Genomic DNA, 19519 nt, shown 5'->3' with positions numbered 1-19519 from the left:
GGAGATTGTTAAATATTTTGAAAATGACCTCTGCTTTCAACCATTACCACTTCCTCATTATATGGCCATCATAATCTTCCCTGTGGCAAATAACAGCTGCAAAATAAGGCATTTTCAGCCAGCTTTGCATTTCAAGTTAGAACAATGGCCTTAAATGAAGGGCTTTTATTATAGAAAGCAGGCATTTTCAGAGACAAAAGCTTTGTTGAGATCCAAATGGCTGTATGCATTCGTGAACTTAGAAAATAAATTTTTTTATTTCATGAACCATAGCATAGGGAAGACTCTGAGATGATATAAGAGCAATTTGGCAGCAGGAGGAGGGGTTTAGAGATTTCAGCAGCAGGCTGGATTGGGGAAATGGGGAGTAGGCACTTCTGGGTCTTTGAATCAGTGCCCAGAGCCCAAGCCCACACATCCAGGCCTAGCCCCAGTATAAGAACACAAACCAGTATGGGGGGATCTAGGGGGTCTCACCACAGAGGAAACATGCCCCACTCTGCAAGATGCAGCCCAGTGAGACTACAGCCCCTGAGAAAAACCCCATTTCTGAAATGACAAGGAAAGAGCCTGAGATACCCAGTGGGCAAACTGGGATGTATTTGCAAAACCCTGCATGCCCCACCGGGTGCAGGATGCAACCAAAGGCACCCATTCCACTAAGGGACAGAAGTTCTGAGACGACTGAGAATTCCAAGAGGTCTGAGACTTGGATAAGGAGAAAGGAGCCAGCATGGTACCAGATGCCACAGGGAAGAAGACTGGTAGCCAAGCCTGGCAGGATGTCCTCAGTGGGGCCCAGCAAGGACAGAGACCACCAGCACAGCACTCCTACTGCCAGGGAGAAGAGAAGACATGGTAGGTGGAGAGCCTCCAAGGCTCTGAGTTTACCTAAAAAGAGACTATATTTAAAATCAATAGTCACTGATGGATGTCAAGATTGGCCATTTTACTTTCTATCATCAGCAGAAACATGGTAAGGCAGGAAGGGACAGTCAATGAACTAAGATTTCCATTTTAGAAAATCAAGTTATAATTTTGCATGCCTGACTCTGAGCTCTTGTGATGAGAAGCCAGTATAAGGTAATAAGAGCAGCCTGGCTAGGGTCCTTTATGTTGATATTGCTACTCCTTTTCTCATTCCAACCATGGCCGTGTCCTGGGGACTGCTGGAGCTGCCCCTTCCCTTGGCTGTCACTCTGCTTCCCCACCTGAGACAGGTGCCCATGTGTTCATGAGCCTAGCCATTCCTGCAATTCCATTTCTTGGTCCCCTACAACTTCTGAGAAGTGGATAAAGAAAGATTTGGCCTGCCGTTGTGGAAAAAAAAAAAAAAAAAGCTGTCAATTTCTACTCCATAAGAGAAGAGACCAATCCTTCCTATCAGCAGCCTGCACAGCACGTTGGAAATCAGCTTCTTGGTTCTCACTTTCTTGTCCCTGTGTTCATATGCTTTTGTCTAGAGCAAGTCTTCACAGGAAGCACTGGCATCAAACACCTCCTTGTGGGGTTCCTTGGCTAGAGAACCGCTTCCTTTAAGTTCTGAGATCCGACCCAGAGGTGCTGCAGGCGCGGTCGAACAGAATTGCGCGGAGAGATGGGATTCGACCCACCTACACGTTTGGCATCAGAGAAGTGAGGAACTGATCTGATTTCCTAGCAGCCCCTACTCCCAATGCTTCTGAGTATTTCTGGAGGACACCTTCCCAAATAAAGCAAATTGGGGAGCTTTTGTCTCAAACCACTAACCGGAAGGAAAAAACAAACAAACATATATTCTCAATCACAGAAACAGTGGGAGGTATGTTTTCATAAGCCCTGTATCAGTTGACTAAAACCAGTGATCAGGTCATCAGTATTTTATCTTATCGATAAAATATAAATTAAAAAAAAAAAAAAAACTTTTACATATAAGAAGATGAATTCAGGCCCTCTTAGAAATGTTTTTGTAAATTTTGAGTAAAATTTTACTTAATTCATCTTAAGCAGAAATAGATAATTCTTAGTTATAATTTTTAGAGGCCATACAAAATATTGGACTCACAGTATATTTTACAATTTTAAGTAAGTTGCCAACATGTAAAATCAGGGATTTTGTATATAAAATATTCAGGTTTAAAGGTTCTGTCTAAAACTTAGAATTCTAGAACCAATTCAACCAACGTTCCCTCAAGGAAAGTGTGTTCAGGTATTAGTACTGGCTGGCCCATTTAACTAGAGCATGTATTCTTCAGTTTTCTGCAGTCCCCACCACTCCCTGAGACCTCGTAGATTCAGTCTACACCTCTCATTTATATTGCCTTCTGGCAACTGTAAGAATTTGAATTTACAATTCCTGGCTTTCAAACTTACCTTTGAACAAAGAAAATAAATATTTTAAGTTACTACTTCAGAAAGAAGGGACATCCTGGAAAACTCAATGATATAAAAATAAATTTGTTTTAAAAAAGCAGTAGCTTTACACATTCCCAATTCTGATTTTCTCTCTCCTGTTTAGTCTAGAAGGGACTAAAGAAGAGCTGAGGTATAAATGCTGCTCCTAGCACTGGCAAAGTTAAACATAAACAGCTATATTTCATTTTACACACTATACCAAAATAAATTACAGATAGATTGAATAGTTAAAATAATTACGTAAGCATAGAAAGATCGTACAATAGAAACACACCACCATTTCATCTCTTAGGTCATCTCTACATGATGTTGCTGGTTCTGGAGAAGGGAGAAGCTACGTACTTTCTGCTTTATACGATTCTGTATCTATCATCTGAGTTTGTTATAAGGACCTTAAGCAATTCGTAAAAGTCAAAAAGATTTACTGTTAAAGAAGGCAGAGGAGAAACATCTAACCCCTGTGTCATCTCTGAAATCAAACAAGAACAACAAGAAAGAGAAACATTAAAAAAGAAAGAAATCTCCACCTCTATGAAACAGGAGTCCCTGAGTGGTACAAACGGTTAATGCACTCAGCTGCTAACCAAACGGTTGGAGGTTCAAGTCCACCCCGAGGTACCCCAGAAGGAAGTCCTGGTGACCTACTCCCAAGAAATCAGCCACCGAGAGCCCTGTGGAGCATGGCTGCACTCTGACACACGCAGGTTGCCATGAGTCAACTCTGCTATTGGCTCTTCTGTAAAACCAAACTCAGGGGAAGGATCCCAGAAGCTGAGATAGGAACTTAGATGACTGAGGTGAGGAGGGATACAACAAGGAAAATCTTCTGCAGGCCTTGCATGGAATAGAGAGAATTCAGGGTTTTTCCAGAGTAGAGAGCACACACTCATGGGCGAGCAGTAACCTCAAGGGTCACCCTCCTTGAAACTGCAAGGTCAGGGTCTTTATGCAACTTCTCTGAATCGCGTGGACAGCAGCAGTGGCATAGACATTGAGGCTGAACAGGGATATGCATTTTCAGGAAGAGATCTGTTACCACGGTGGAGGGAAACTATGGGTTGAAACCACAGCCACCATTGCTAATGCCAGTCAGCTGAAGGGAAATAAAAGCTAAATCACACAGAAATCTGTGGCATGCAAGGTTCTGATGTGAGACTTGTCAGTCTACATACATCATGGCTATCTATGTACATTAGTACATCACGCCTTGAGGAACTACAGGGCAGTGAGTCCCTGCACTTCATTATTGTCTTCCATATATTCCAGGCAGAGCACTGTGGAAGCTTCCAACCCAGAACCATCAATCCAACCAGCTGCCGTTGAGTACAATCTGATTCATGGCAGCCCCATGTGTATCAGAATAGAACTGTGCCCACAGGATTTTCAGTGGTAGATTTTCTTTCTTCCAAGGTGCCTCTGGATGGACTCTAACCTCCAGTCTTTCAGGTAGCAGTCCAGTATGTTAATCATTTGCACCACCCAGATACTCTGGATCTGTCAATAGCAAAAAGAAAAAGTTCCAAGAAAAGTGTTTTTTGCCCCTTGCCAAAGGACTGGGAAAAGGGTGACCTAACAACAAAAAAACTTTTTGAGTAATACTCATCCTAATCCAACCAAACACCACACTCCCCCCACAGGAGGTTTGACTGGGGCCAAGGGAGAAGTTGATCTTTCACCCCACCTTTATCACTCCATGTGGAAATGCTGGTGGCGTAGCAGTTACGTGCTACAGCTGCTAACCAAAAGGTCAGCAGTCTGAATCCACCAGGTGCTTTTTGGAAACTCTATGGGGCAGTTCTACTCTCTTCTATAAGGTCACTGTGAGTCCAGATTGACTCCAGGGCAAAGCGTTAGGATTTTTGGTTTTTATCACTCCATGAAACAGGCATCAAGCTCAGATTCCCCTGCTGTCTACATGCTGCCCTCAAGAAACTCATTTCATAAACAATGATATAAGTTGGTTGAAAGTAAAAATATAAAAGAAGATACAGCATGCAAAAAATAATAAAAGAACAAGCAGAAGTCTACATAGAACTTCAGAGTAAACAAAATTACTAGAAACAAAGGAGGTTACGCAATGATAAAAGAATCAATCCACCAAAAAGACATAGCAAAGCTAACTGTGTACATAACAAACAGCACAGCCTCAAAATACATGAAGCAAAAACAAATAGAGCTGACAGATGAAACAGATAAATCCACAATTATAGTTGAAGACTTCAGCATCCTACTCTCAGCAATTAATAGAAAATTGGCAAGGATATAAAAGAAACAGGAATCATATAGAGAATGTTCTCTGACAATAATGGATTAAAATTAGAAACCAATAAAAGAAAACATGAAACTCTCCAAACCTTTGGAAATTAAACAACACACTTTTAAGTAATCCATGGATGAAAGAGGGAGTCTCACAGAAATTTAAAAAATTAAAACAAAGTGAATGAAAATAAAAATACAATGTATCAAAATTTGTGTGATATAGATAAAGTAGTGCTGAGAGGGAAATTTATAATTTATAATAGTAAATGTTTACAAGAGGAAAAAATCAATAATCTAAGTTCCTACCTCAGAAACTCGAGAAGAAAAAAAGAGCAAATAAACCCAAAGCAGCAACAGAAAGATCAATATTATTGACAAACATCTAGCAAGTCTTATAAAGATAAACAGAGACAAGATACAAACAAATACCGAAAATGAAACATGAGGTATCACTACAGATCTTGCAGCCAACAATGGATAAGAGTGGAAAACTATGAACAAATTTATATTCTTATTTGACAGCTTAGAGGCAAAGGACCAATTCTTTGAAATTAATAAGCTCACCACAATGAAACAGACAACTGAATTTCCCTATAACCATCATAGAAATTAAATTTCTAATTCAAAAAGCTCCCAAAATAGATCTCACCAGGCCCACTTGGTTTCATTCGAGAATTCAACCAAACATTTAAAGAAGAATTAAAACCAAATTAATATAATATCTTGTGAAAGGTAGAAGAGGAGGGAACACTTACCAATTCATTGCATGAAGTTAATATTACCTGGATACAAAACTAGACAAGGACAGCCCAAAAAAGAAAATTGTAGACCAATATCTCTTATGAAATTAGACACAAATATAAACAAGAAAATATTAATAAATTGAATCCAACAATGTATAAAATATTATACACCATGACTAAATGGAATTTATGCAAAGTATGCAATTCAACATTTGAAAATCAACCAATGTAATCTATCATATCAATAGGTTAAAGAAAAATTTTATGATTGTGTAAATTTATGCAGAAAAAGCATTTGACAAAATTGAACTCCCACTTAGGAAAAAACTCTCAGAAATCTAGAAATAGAGGGGGACTTCCTCAACTTGAAAAAAATAATCTACAAAAAATTCTATAGCTAACATCATTTTTGGAGTTTCTGGGTGTTGCAGACAGTTAACCCACTAAGTTGTAAATCAAAGGTTGGAAGTTTGAGTCCAACCAGAGGTGTCTCAAAAGAAGGATATGGCAATCTACTTCCAAAAAAATCAGCCATTGAAAACCCTAAGGCGCACAGTTCTATTCTGACAAACAGGGTTACTATGAGTCTGGGTTTCCATGCGTTACAGTCAACTTGACAGCAGCTGGTGGTGGCGTGTCACGTTTAATGGTGAAAGACTGAGATCTCTCTGCCTGACATCAGGAACAAGGCGAGAATGGGTGATCTGGACCAGAAGTTTTAGCCAGAACAATTAGAAAAGAAAAAGAAAGGAAAGACAACCAGATTGTAGAGAAAGAAGTAAAACCATCTCCATTTGACCATGCTGAGACATGATTTTGATGATCTTGTATAGAGAAAATACTCAGAAATACACACACACACACACACACACACACAAAGTCCTCCTAGAACTAATAAGTGAGTTGAGCATGGTCTCAGGGTAAAAGATCTATGCTCAAAAGTTAATCACATTTCTATATACTAAATATTAACATGTGGAAAACAGAATTTAAACACCACCATTTTCAGTCACTCCAAAGAAAATTAAATACTTAGGTATAAATTTAACAAAAATATGCACAGGATATGAATGCTGAAAATTGTAAAATGCTGATGAATGAAATCAAAGATCTAAAGAAATTGAGAGACATATCACATCCGTGGATTAACAGACACAAGATAGCTCTCCCCACATTGATCTCTAAGTTTCACACAATTCCTAGCAAAATACCAAATATTGTCATGGATTGAATTGTGTCACCCAAAGATATGTGTGTCAATTTGGCTAGGCCATGATTCCCAGTATTATGTGACTGTCCACTGTTTTGACATCTGATGTGATTTTCCTATGTATTGTAAATCCTACCTCTATGATGTTAATGAGGCAGGAGTCAATCTACAAGACTGGATTTTGTCTCGAGCCAACCTCTTTTGCAACATTTTGTCTCGAGCCAACCTCTTTTGCAACATAAAAGAGAGAAATGAATAGAGAGACGGGGGACCTCAAAGCACCAAGAAAGCAGTGCCAGGACCTGGGGGTCCTTTGAGGAGAAGTTCCTAGTCCAGGGGAAGATTGATGACAAGGACCTTCCTGCAGAGCCGACAGAGAAAGCCTTCTCCTGGAGGTAAAGCCCTGAATTTGGATTTCCAGCCTACTAGCCTGTGAGAGAATAAACTTCGGTTTGTTAAAGCCATCCACTCGTGGTATTTCTGTTACAGCAGCACTAGATGACTAAGACACATACCAAACCATCAAACCCATAGCTGTTGAGTTGACTCCAACTACTAGTGACCCTATAGGAGAGAGTAGAACTGCCCCATCAGGTCTCTAAGGAGCCGTTAATGGATTTGAACTGTCGACCTTTTGGATAGCAGCCAAGCTCTTACCACTGTGCTACCAGGACTTCTTTGTAGACATAGGCAATTTTATTCTAAAATTAGATGGAAAGGTCAAGGAACTACAAAAGCTAAAACAATCTTGAAAAAGAATAATAAAGTGGGAAGAATTATTCTATGCCCTGTTAAAGCCGACTATATAGCAACGTCAAGTAAAACAATGTGAGGCTACTGGTGGAGGAATAGACATATAGGTCAGTGGGGTAGAACAGAGAAATAGACTCCCCATGAACATGCTCAACTGATTTTTGACAAAGTTGCAAAATTAATTGAATGGAAGAATGATAGCCTTTTCAACAAATGGTGCTGGGGCAATTACAAATTCATAGACATAAATAAATAGGTAAAGACAGACAAGTAAGCCTTGACCTTAACTTCATATCTATACAGAAATTAACTCAAAATGCACCATGGACTTCATGTAAAATATAAAACTGTGAAACTTTTAGATAAGACACAGAGAACATTGTTGGGATAGATGATGATTTCTTAGACCTGACACCAAAAGCATAATCCATTAGAGGAAAAGTTGACAAATTGGACTTAATCAAAATTAAAAGTTTTTGTTCTTAAAAGGCTCTGTTAAGGGGATGAAAAGACAAGCTATAGACTAGGGGGAAAAAACTGTAAACCATATATCTGACAAAGGATGGGTGTCTAGGACACGTAAATAACTCTCAAGACCAATTGTAAAAAATACGTATATATGTAAAATGAGAAAACAGGCAAAGGACGCCAAGAGACTTTTCACTGAAGAGGGTCAGAGATGGCAAATAAGTGCTCAAAAAGATGTTCAGCATCATTAGCCATTAGGGGAATGAAAATTTTAACTACAATCAGATACCACGTCATACCTACTAGAAGAGCAAAAATAAAAAATAGTGACAACAACAAATGTTGGTAAGGATGTGGAAAAACTGAGTACCTCATACTTTGCTGGTGGAAATACATAGTGTTACAGTGACTCTGGGAAAAAGTTTAACAGTTTCTTCTAATACTAAACATGAAATTACCATGCCACCTAGTAATTTCATTCCAGGGCATTTATCTTAAAGAAATGAAAATTTACTTCCACTCAAAAATATGCACTGAAATGTTCGTGGCAAGTTTTTTGTTTGTTTTTGTAATACCCAAAAATTGGAAACAACCCACATGTCCTGCAGCAGATGAATAAATAGGTAAACAAAATATTCAAAAAGAAATCTCTAGGATATTCTCCTGAGCGGAAAAAGTCAATCCCAAAAGATGACTTACTGTATAACTCAATTTCATAACATTCTCAATATGACAATTTTATAGAGATGGAGAACCAATTAGTGGTTTCCAGGGGTTCTGGGTGGGGGAGGTGTGAGACTGATGCAGTTATAGAAGGGCAACAAGAGCAACCTTGTGTCAATAGAATTCTGTATCTTTACTGCACCAAAATCAGTATCCTGATTGTGCTGTTATGTTATCGTATTTTTGTAAAGTGTTATCATTGGGGGAAATTGGTTAAAGTATACATGGGATTTTTCTGTATTATTTCTTACAATTGCAAGTAAATTTACCATTGTCTAAAAATAAAAACACAGAGGTGAAGCTATATGCACTCATATGAAATTATATTTAACATTTTGAAGTGAAAAAATCAAAGTAAAGTGTGTAACATGCCAACATTGTGTGTGTGAGAATGTTTTAAGGTTATACACGCATACACACCCATCTGGAAGGATTACATGCACACACACACACACACACACACACACAAAAAGTGATGTCTATAGGGAAGGAAATCAGGAAACCGGGACTCAGATAGATTGGGATACTTTATTTTCATTCTATACCTTTTTAGATGTTAGTTTAACATGTGCGTAATAGTTTCCCCCCCCCCCCAAAATTAGATGATACAGAGGAATAGTTGGATGGATGAGTTGAAAAAAGTATGAATAGATAATGGGTAGTAAATGAAAAGAATGAGTAGTTGCATGGTGGATGGATGGATAGGTGGGATGGTTGGTAGGTGAATTAATAAAGTGATAAAGAGTACTGGAACCTGTCAGTTTGTCCTACTATAGTAGGTTTTGTGTTGCTGTGATGCTGGAAGCTATGCCACCAGTATTACAAATACCAGCAGGGTCACCCATGGTGAACAGGTTTTAACAAAGCTTCCAGACTAAGACAGACAAGGAAGAAGGACCTGGAGATCAACCACGGAAAACTTGACGAATAGCAGTGGAACATTGTCTGATACACTGCCAGAAAATGAGCCTTTCAAGTTGGAAGGCACTCATAATAAAACTGGGGAAGAGCTACCTCCTCAAAGTAGAGTCAACCTTAATGATGTAGATGAAGTAAAGCTTTTGAGATCTTCATTAGTTGACAGGCATGAGCCAAAATGAGAAGAAATAGCTGCAAACATCCATTAATAATCAGAACTTGGAATGCACCAAGTATGAATCTAGGAAAATTGGAAGGCATCAAAAATGAAATGGAACTCCTAAAGATTGAGAGCCTAGGCATTAGTTAACTGAAATGGACTGGAATTGGCCATTTTGAATCAGACAATCATATGGTCTACTATGCCGGGAATGACAAGTTGAAGAGTAATGATGTCGCATTCGTTGTCAAAAAGAACATTTCAAGATCTATCCTCAAGTACAATGCTGTCAGTGAGAGGATAATATCCATATACCTACAAGGAAAACTAGTTAATACAACTATTATTCAAATTTATCCACCAACCACTAAAACCGAAGATGAAGAAATTGAAGATTTCTACCAACGTCTGCAATCTGAAATTGATCGAACATGCAATCAAGTTGCATTGAAAATTACCAGTCATTGGAGTCGGAAAATTGGAAACAAACAAGAATAATCAGCAGTTGGAAAATATGGTTTTGATAATAGAAACAATGCCGGAAGTCAAGTGATAGAATTTTGCAAGACCAATGACTTATTCATTGCAAATACCTTTTTATAACAACATAAACAGAGAATATACATGTGGACTTCGCTGGATGATATACACAGGAATCAAATCGACTACATCTGTGGAAAGAGACAATGGAGAAGCTCAGTATCATCAATCAGAACAAGGCCACGGGCTGACTGCAGAACAGACCATCAGTTGCTCATATGCAACTTCAAGTTGAAGCTGAAGAAAATTAAAACAAGTCCACAAGAGCAAAAGTATAACCTTAAGTATATCCCACCTGAATTTAGAGACCATCTCAAAAATAGACTTGACACATTGAACACTAATGACTGAAGAACAGACGAATTGTGGGATAACATCAGGGACATCACACATGAAGAAAGCAAAAGGTCTTTAAAAAGACAGGAAAGAAAAAAAGACAAAAATGGATATCAGAAGAGACTTTGAAACTTGCTCTTGAATGTAGAGCAGCTAAGATGAATGCAAGATACAACGAAGTAAAAGAGCTAAACAGAAGATTTCAAAGGGCAGCTCGAGAAGACACAGTGAAGTATTACAAAGAAATACATAAAGACCTGGAGTTAGAAAACCAAAAGGGAAGAGCACGCTCGGCATTTCTCAAGCTGAAAGAATTGAAAAAAAATTTAAGCCTCGAGTTGCAGTATTGAAGGATTCTATGGGTAAAATATTGAAAGATGTAGGAAGCATCAAAAGAAGATGGAAGGAATACTCAGAGTCACCATACCAAGAAGAATTGGTCGATGTTCAACCATTTCAGGAGGTAGCATACGATCAAGAACCAATGGTACTGAAGGAAGAAACCCAAACTGCCCTGAAGGCATTGGCAAAAAGCAAGGCTCTAGGAATTGACGGAATACAAGATGAGATGTTTCAACAAAGAGATGCAGCACTGGAGGTATTCACTCATCTATGACAAGAAATTTGGAAGACAGCTACCTGGCCAATCTGACTGGAAAAGATCGATATTTGTGCCCATTCCAAAAAAAAGGTGATCCAACAGAATGTGGAAATTATCGAATAATAGTTTTATCGTTAATCTAATACACAGGTAAAATTCAGCTGAAGATAATTCAAAAACAATTGCAACAGTACATTGACAGGAAACTGCCAGAAATCCAAGCCAGTTTCAGAAGAGACGTGGAACTAGGGGTATCATTGCTAATGAAAGCAGAGAACACCAGAAAGATGTTTACCTGCATTTTATTCATTGTGCAAAGGCATTTGACTGTGTGGATCATAAAAAATTATGTATAATATTTTGAAGAGTGAGACTTCCAAGACACTTAATTGTGCTCCTGAGGAACCTGTACATAGACCAAGAGGCATTCATTCAAACAGAACAAGGGATGCTGCGTGGTTTAAAATCAGGAAAGGTGTAAAGAAGACAAAAATCCTCATAAATGGACCAATAAGCAACATCATGATAAACAGAAGATATTGAAGTTGTCAAGAATTTCATTTTACCTGGATCCTCAATAAACGCCCATGGAAGCAGCAGTCAAAAAATCAAACAATGTGTTGCATCGGGCAAATCTGCTGCAAAAGACCTCTTCAAAGTGTTAAAAAAAAAAAAAAAAAAAGATGTCACTTTGAGAACTAAGGTGCACCTGTCCCAAACCGTGCTATTTTCAATCACCTCATATGCATGGGAAGGAAAGTTGGCAATCAGAAAGGAAGACCAGAGAAGAATTGATGCCTTTGAATTATGGTGTTGGCAAAGAATATTGAAAATACCATGAACTGCCAGAAGAACAAACAAATCTGTGTGTGAAGAAGTACAGCCAGAATGTTCCTCAGAAGGGATGAGGTGACACTTTGTCTCATGTACTTTGGACATGTTATCAGAAGGGACTAGTCCCTGGAGAAGAATATCATGCTTGGTAGAACAGAGGGTCAGTGAAAGAAAGGAATACTATCAAGAGATGGACTGACACAGTGGCTGCAATGATGGGCTTAAGGATTGCAATGATTTCGAGGATGGTGCAGGACCAGGCAGTGTTTTGTTCTATTGAACATAGGTCGCCATGAGTTGGAAACAACTCAACAGAACCTAGCAACAATGAAGAGGAGAGAGAGAGAAAGGATGAAGAAAGGGAAAGAAGAAAGGATAAATATATCTAGTTCAATGATTCTACTCTATGTAATATATCCTAATGAAACAAAGGACAGGCAGAATTTCATTCTCTTGTGCCGTGAGTCACCATGAGTCGGGGGCCAACTTGACAACTCGATGGCAGCTAGCAACAACAATGGGAAAATTCACATGTGCAAATATGTACAGTTCTGTATTATTTTCGATATAGAAAATTCTGAGGAAAAATAATTCATTGCTATGGCGGATTGAATTGTTTCCCAAAAATATGTGTCAACTTGGTTAGGCCATAATTCCCAGAATTGTGTGGTTGTCCTCCATTTTGTGACTGATATAATTTTCCTATGTGTTGTAAATCCTAATCTCCACCCGTGGTTAATAAAGCAAGATTAGATTATGTTAAAGAAGATTATGGTGGGATGTAGCACCATTACTCAGGTCAAATCCCTGATCCAATGTAAAGGGAGTTTCCCTGGGGTGTGGCCTACATCACCTTTTATATTACAAAAGATAAAAGGAAAGGGAAGCCGGCAGAGAGTTGGGGGCCTCCTACCACCAAGATACAAGAGCCAAGGGAAGATTGATGACAAGGACCTTCCTCCAGAGCCGACAGAGAAAGAAAGCCTTCCCCTGGAGCTGATGCCTTGAATTTGGACTTCTAGCCTACTTGACTGTGAGAGAATAAATTTCTCTTTATTAAAGTTATCCACTGGTAGTATTTCTGTTATAACAGCACTAGATGATTAAGACAATTGCTAACCACAGGAAAGTGATTGAATAAACCAGAGTGCACCCACTTGGTAAAATATTTTAGAGATATTTAAAATATCTGTGCTAGATTTCATTGTTGCTCAAAATACTTGCTGCGTCTTCCTGGGTGAGAGTCCACCACTCTCTTCTTGTTGAGCTTGGGTGGCCTGACTATGTGACTGGCTTTTGTCTGTTGAAATATGAGCAGAACTGAGAGGCACCACTGCTCAACAGCCGCTTTAAATCACCGGCATGGCTGTGCTCTCGTTTCCCCCTGCTGCAAGACTGGAAAGCATCCTGGAAAAGAGCTGCTCCATCAGCCTGGGACCCTGGGTGAAGTGACATAGGAAAGATCCACAGATGGCTTACAGCAAACATGTGACAGAGCAAGATATGAACATTTGCTGTAAGAAGCATTGAGATTTTGGGGTTAGTCCATGGTGAAGCACGATTTAGCTTGCCTGTTCAGCTGTTACAATGTTACATGTTGACAAATCAGAACATTCAGCTTGTGACTCTTAGACAAGTTCACTTTACAGTTTGTCCCTAAATCCATTGGATATATAGATAAAATACTCCCTGACAAATAGCAAGACCTCCAGCTTGCCCTTTCTTGTGTCCCTTTGGGAACCCCTAAACAGAAGGGGATGGCTCTTATCTTATTCCTGTTGCTCTCTGCTCTTTTCCTTTACTCCGAAGAATGCTCTCAAGGTTTCTGGACTGTTATCTGCTGGTCCTTCACACTATCTGCTGATAGTTCCCTGGCTGTCATCTACTGTTACTTGATAATATCAGTAGGTACTCCATTCCTCCACCTCGGAAAGCCCTTTGGGACATTGGCTCCTTCTACTGCCACCACCACAAAGAGCCCTTTGTTCCCACCTGTCTTCAAGTTCCTCAGCTTTCATGACATTTGTCACTATGCAAACATGTCCCTGGCCTCCAGTTCTCCCCCAGCCATGAGGTAAATGCTTTTCCCTTCCCTTCTTTTGGGCAGAGAAATGGGGTCCCTCATCCAAGTTGCTTGGGCCCCTAATGACACAATTCATGCAATTTTACTGCATGATCCTGCCCTTCCCTGCAAATGTTTTCAGGGGCTGTGATGGCTAAGGTTGTGTGTCAACTTGGCTGGGCCTTGATGTTGCCAGGTGAAAACCCCAGGTTTTGCTCGGCGTGACTTGTTACAGCCCATAAACAAGAGACCAACGCGGGAGATCAGAAAGACACCTTTAGGGACTCCAGGGTTGAGAAGGGAGAGTGTTGACATGTTGTGGGGTTTTTAACCAATGTCATACAACAATGTGTGTACTGTTTGCTGAGAAACTAATTTGTTCTGTAAACCTTGATCTAAAGTTCAAGAGAAAAACAAAAGAAAGAAAGACGCCTTTATTTTGTTGTTCAAGGAAAGGAGCAATCGGGGCTGCTGCCTCCAAGACTGCTTGCAGGCAGCCTGGGGAGGTGGGCTTTTACAGAGAGCAGACAAGGAAATGCTAATTTATCATGAATATTCAGGGTTGACCTTCACACAGGCTCTCAGAGCTTGGGGATGACTATTCATTTTCTTTAGACAAGGGTTCGATACCCCAGGATGGAGGAAGGGATGAATTTTTCTTCGTTAGGATGTTAAGTCTCCACCCAGAGGCAGTTTGAGGTCATGTATGGCCTGTTCTGTGGTTATCTTGTCAAGTACAATTTCAGGAGAGAGGGAGGGAAAGGAAGGATGTTAGCCTATTTCCAGTTCCCATCAGCCACTTGGAGCTTTGGTGATGCAGTAGTTAAGAGCTCACTGTTAACCAAAAGGTAGGCAGTTCAGGTCTACCTGCCACTCCTTGGAAACCCTATGAGGGAAGTTCTACTCTGTCCTATCGAGTCAGAATCAACTCTACAGCAAAGGGTTGGTTGGTTTTTTTTTAAGGTGCAGGAAATTGGAAGCCTAGAGACAACATCAAAGCTTATTCACCCTCAAGACACTCACCAAGACCCACTCTAGGGGACGATGGTGGCTCATCTCTTCAGAGGGTCTCACACACTTAGATATTTGAGCTTATCTCCAGGTTAGGTTTTATTCGCTATCATACAATTATAAGTGCGAGTCCATGCAGTACAGTGTGTGCCTAATAATTCTTTTTCATATCCTTGTAATTGTTCTGTACAAAGCAATATCATTACAAGGCATTTTCCGAGTGTGCTAAGATGTTTAAAAGCAATAGAAAATTTCCAGGTAACAGTGAACAGCCATCTTTCAATCACTAGATGGTATACTATGCCACTGATATGTGTTGATTTTTGCCCCTAAAATGATATTTTCGAGTCCTAACCCTGGTATCTGTGAACATAACCTTATTTGGAAACAGGGTCTTTACAGATGTAATTAGTTAAGTTCACATGCGGTCATACTAGAGTCAGATCCTGACCCAATGTGACTGGTGTCCTTATGGAAAGAGAAGAGACACAGAAACAACAGGGAAGAATGTCATATGAAGAATGAGTCAGAGGTTGGAGTGATGCTGCCACAAACCAAGGAATCCCTGGGGCTACCAGAAACTTGAAGAGACAAGGGAGGATCTTCTTCTACAGCCTTCAGAGACAGCATGTCCCTGCCAACCACAGGAATTCAGACCTCTGGCCTCCAGCACTGTGAGAGAATAAATTTCTGGTGTTTTAAGCCAACCAATTTGTGTACTTTGGTACAGCAGCCCCAGGACACTAATACAGGCCAGGTTCATCAAAGTCGCAGAGTGAGATCATTTTGCGAAACAAACAAACAGACAAAACTCCCAAGTTTTGCATCATTCAGATATTTCAATCACTGCATTTGTGGTGTGCTTAGAAGTACTTGAGTTTTTTGTAAAAGAAAGTTTATTTAATGTAAACATTTCAAACACACCACAGTTTCATAACGCTGCTTTGTCACTTCCTCCTTTCACTGTACCGGGATTCTCAAGAAGAAAATGTAAGTGACCTGGAATCTCTGTTGCAATGCTTTTCCTGACCACATTCTGGGCACTTCTCATTTCCTGAACCTGATCCTGGCTGCTGCCCCAGCCACATCTTGAGCTAGGGCTTCCCAGCACCTCTGGGACCTGATCTCTCTCTCTCCCCTCCAGGACTCTCAGCACAACCTAGCTGCCTAGTTGCCTGGCCTCACCATCACCAGGCCCTGACCTCCAGCAGCTTGACAACATTGCTTCACCAAAGTGGGGGGTGCGGGGAGGGAGGGAGGGAATCCTCCCATTTTGGCCCGAAGTCATCTCCTGCCACTCTCTCTGTTACCTCCTTCTGGTGGTGGATGTTAGTGGCCATCCGCCCTCTACCCTTTCTCCCACTCCACCCAAGTGGGGAAAAAAAAACAAGAACCCAGTCTATTGCCTGTGGAGTCAACTCCAACTCATAGCAGCCCTATAGGACAGAGCAGAGCTGCCCCATAGGGTCTCCAAGGAGGGGCTGATTTTGGTTAGCAGCCTGAGCTCTTAACCACTGTGCCACAAGGAGAGGATAGAAAAGAAAAGCAAGGGCATACAACAACAGCAGAGATGACTGGAAACAAGAGACAGCCAGAAAAAGGAGGAAGTAAGTCATTGAAGAGAAGAGTATGCAATTTGTTGACGTTTACAAGAAAGAGGTAAAGGAGAGAATACTGGGGAAATACAGTGTTTTTTTCTGGAAGAACACTTAAAAGTTAATATAAAGAGTTACTTTTAAAGGGGGCGAGGGGTAAATAAGAAATGAGGTTGATAGGGACAGGGATGGAAGTGAGTCTTGCACACAATTGTTATTTTGAACTACGTAAGTTCTCATTTTGATCACAAACGCAATCAGTACAAAAACCCAGATCCTACAAGTCAACGGGCAAAACTCCCTTTCCTGGAGATCATAAATATGTTGTCTGCCACAACACTGTTGCTCATCAGCCACACTGACATTGAGGCCTGGTAATCCTGCTCTAGGGGGCTATCGGTAAGCCCCTCTTTTGTTGTGAAGTTAGATCAAAGCCTCCCTATGGCCCCCTGCAACTCTGAATTAGTAGAACTACAGGGACAGGAAGACGGGGATTTGTGGAGTTTCCTGCACCTTCATGCTATTTCACAGAGCTGTGGAATGGGCTTCACCATGTGCTCTCTCCAATTCTCCTGTTCCCTGAGAGTAAGAACCCTTCAAAGTGCACTGAGGGCACCTACCACCAACCCTAACTATCCCCGTGGCTCATTCCCCAGCAGTGTTTCATCAGACCATGCTCCGTTGCTTATACTTGAACAGACATGCAGCCAAACCTGGCCAAAACTGGGAAGGAGAGATTTCCATCTTTGTGAAATCCAGAGCTCCACACTGTGGAGCAATTAGTGCATCCAGTGTCTCCCCTCCACCTCACATTGCTGTTGTGGTGAACTGCCATGGAATCTAACCCCAACTCATGGAGACCCAAGGTACGATGGAACAAAATGCTGCTGCTAAGGATCAGAGCATTACGATCCATAGGGTTTTCATTGGTTGATTTTCAGAAGTAGATCTCCAGGCTTTTCTTCCTCATCCATCTTAGTCTGGAAGTGCCGCTGAAACCTGTTCAGCTTCATAGCAATACATAAGCCTCCACTGACAGACAGGAAGTGGCTGTGCGTGAGATGCACTGGCCAGGAATCAAACCTGGGTCTTCCGCATGGAAAGGAAAAATTCTACCACTGAACTACCAATGCCTCAGTTACCCTCACATGGAATGACTAAATGTTCTTCTTTTTCCGCTTCATCAAAACCCGTTTACAAGAAAAGCTCTTGTAAATCTTCAGGTAACGTTAAACTATCTTCAAATGTTTAGAGCTGAAGAGTCGTTAGAACTCATCTAATATCTTTCCTTTATAAAAGGATAAACGAAGATCTAGAGTGGCTGGCTTCCTCAAGGCTTAAACGACTAACCAGGAGGTAGGCAGTTCGAATCTGCCAGGCACTCCTTGGAAACTCTATGGGGCAGTTCTACTCTGTTCTATAGGGTCACTATGAGTGGGAATCGACTCAACGCACTGGGTTTTTTTTAAGCGCAGAGCAGCAGTCCTCAAACACATTGGTCTCAAGGCCTCTTTACATGCTCAGAAGTGAGAACTCCAAAGAGATTATAACAATAATATACACATTAACATAAACAATTCATTTTTTTTCATGAAAATGACTATGTTTTCCAAGACAAAAAATATCTAGTGAGAATAGTAACATGGTTTTACATGTTTGCAAATCTCCTTAATGTCTGCCTTAGTAAAAAAGCTGTTGGCTCCTCGGGTCTGCTTCCGCATTCTGTTGACTGCGATACCACATGACATGTAGCCTGTTGAAAATTCCGTTGTGATAGAATGAAAGTGAAAAGATACTGTCTTGGTATTATTGTGAAAATAGCTTCAGGTTTCCTAAAAGGATCCAGAGTTCTACAGGGGTCCCCAGACCACACTTTGAGAGCTGCAAGTCTAGCATAAGCAAGAGGAAGCCTGGAATTCTAGCCTCCTAAATCCCCCTCCCTGGCAATCTACTTCCGAAAATTAGCTAATGAAAATTTTATGGATCACAACAGATTGTTATCCAATATATTGCTGGAAGATGAGCCCCCCTAGGTTGGAAAAGGCACTCAAAATACACAGAAGCTGCAACAATGGATTCGAGCCTGCCAATGATTGTGAAGATAGAGAAGGACTGGGCAACATTTTATTCTGTTGTACACGGTCATCATGAGTCAAAGATGACTCAACAGCAGCTAAAACAATAATAAATCTCCCTCTGGTGCCTTTTACATCCTACTCAACTCTTAGGAGCCCTGGTGGTGCAATGGTTAAGAGCTCACCAGCTAACCAAAAGGTTGCCAGTTCGAATCCACCAGCTGCTCCTTGGAAACCCTATGGGGCTCTACTCTGTCCTGCAGGGTCACTATGAGTTGGAATCAACTTGATGGCAATGGGTTTATTTTTGTTTGGGTTTGGTTTTTAAACTACTATGCTTTATGTTACCTCTTACTTATATAAAAGAATCAAAATTTCTGTTAGGGAGACAACTCAAATGTCCATCAACTGATGAATGGATAAACACAATGAAGTATATCCATACAATGGAATACATTTTGACCATAGAAAGAAATGGAGTACAGACACATTATGACACAGATGAACCTTGAAAGCATGCTGAGTGAAAGAAGGCAGTCAAAAAAAAAAAAATCATGTTATATGATTCCATTTATATGAAGTGTCCAGAGTAGGCAAATGTATAGAGACGGAAAGTAGACTACCTGTTGCCTAGGCCTAGGAGTAGTGGGAAGAGGAGAGTTACTGTTAAAGGATACGCAGTTTCTTTTGGGGGTGATGAAAATGTCCTAAAATTGATTATAGTGATGGTTGCAGAACCCTGTGAATATACTAAAAAGCAGTGAATAGCACATTTTAAATGGGTAGACTTTATGGTACATGAATTATATCTCAATACAACTATTACCAAAAAGAAAT

At 40.4% G+C, this 19519-nt stretch overlaps 1 protein-coding gene across 2 annotated transcripts in view; it reads right to left on the bottom strand.

The window, feature by feature from the left end:
- Positions 1-19519, bottom strand: part of NLRP3 (NLR family pyrin domain containing 3) — a 63678-nt gene that overhangs the window by 43493 nt on the left and 666 nt on the right. The window lies entirely within an intron of this gene.

The sequence above is a fragment of the Elephas maximus genome, chromosome 2, assembly GCF_024166365.1.
Source record: "Elephas maximus indicus isolate mEleMax1 chromosome 2, mEleMax1 primary haplotype, whole genome shotgun sequence".
Taxonomy (NCBI): Eukaryota; Metazoa; Chordata; class Mammalia; order Proboscidea; family Elephantidae; genus Elephas; species Elephas maximus.
This window is presented reverse-complemented; position numbering and strand designations above follow the sequence as displayed.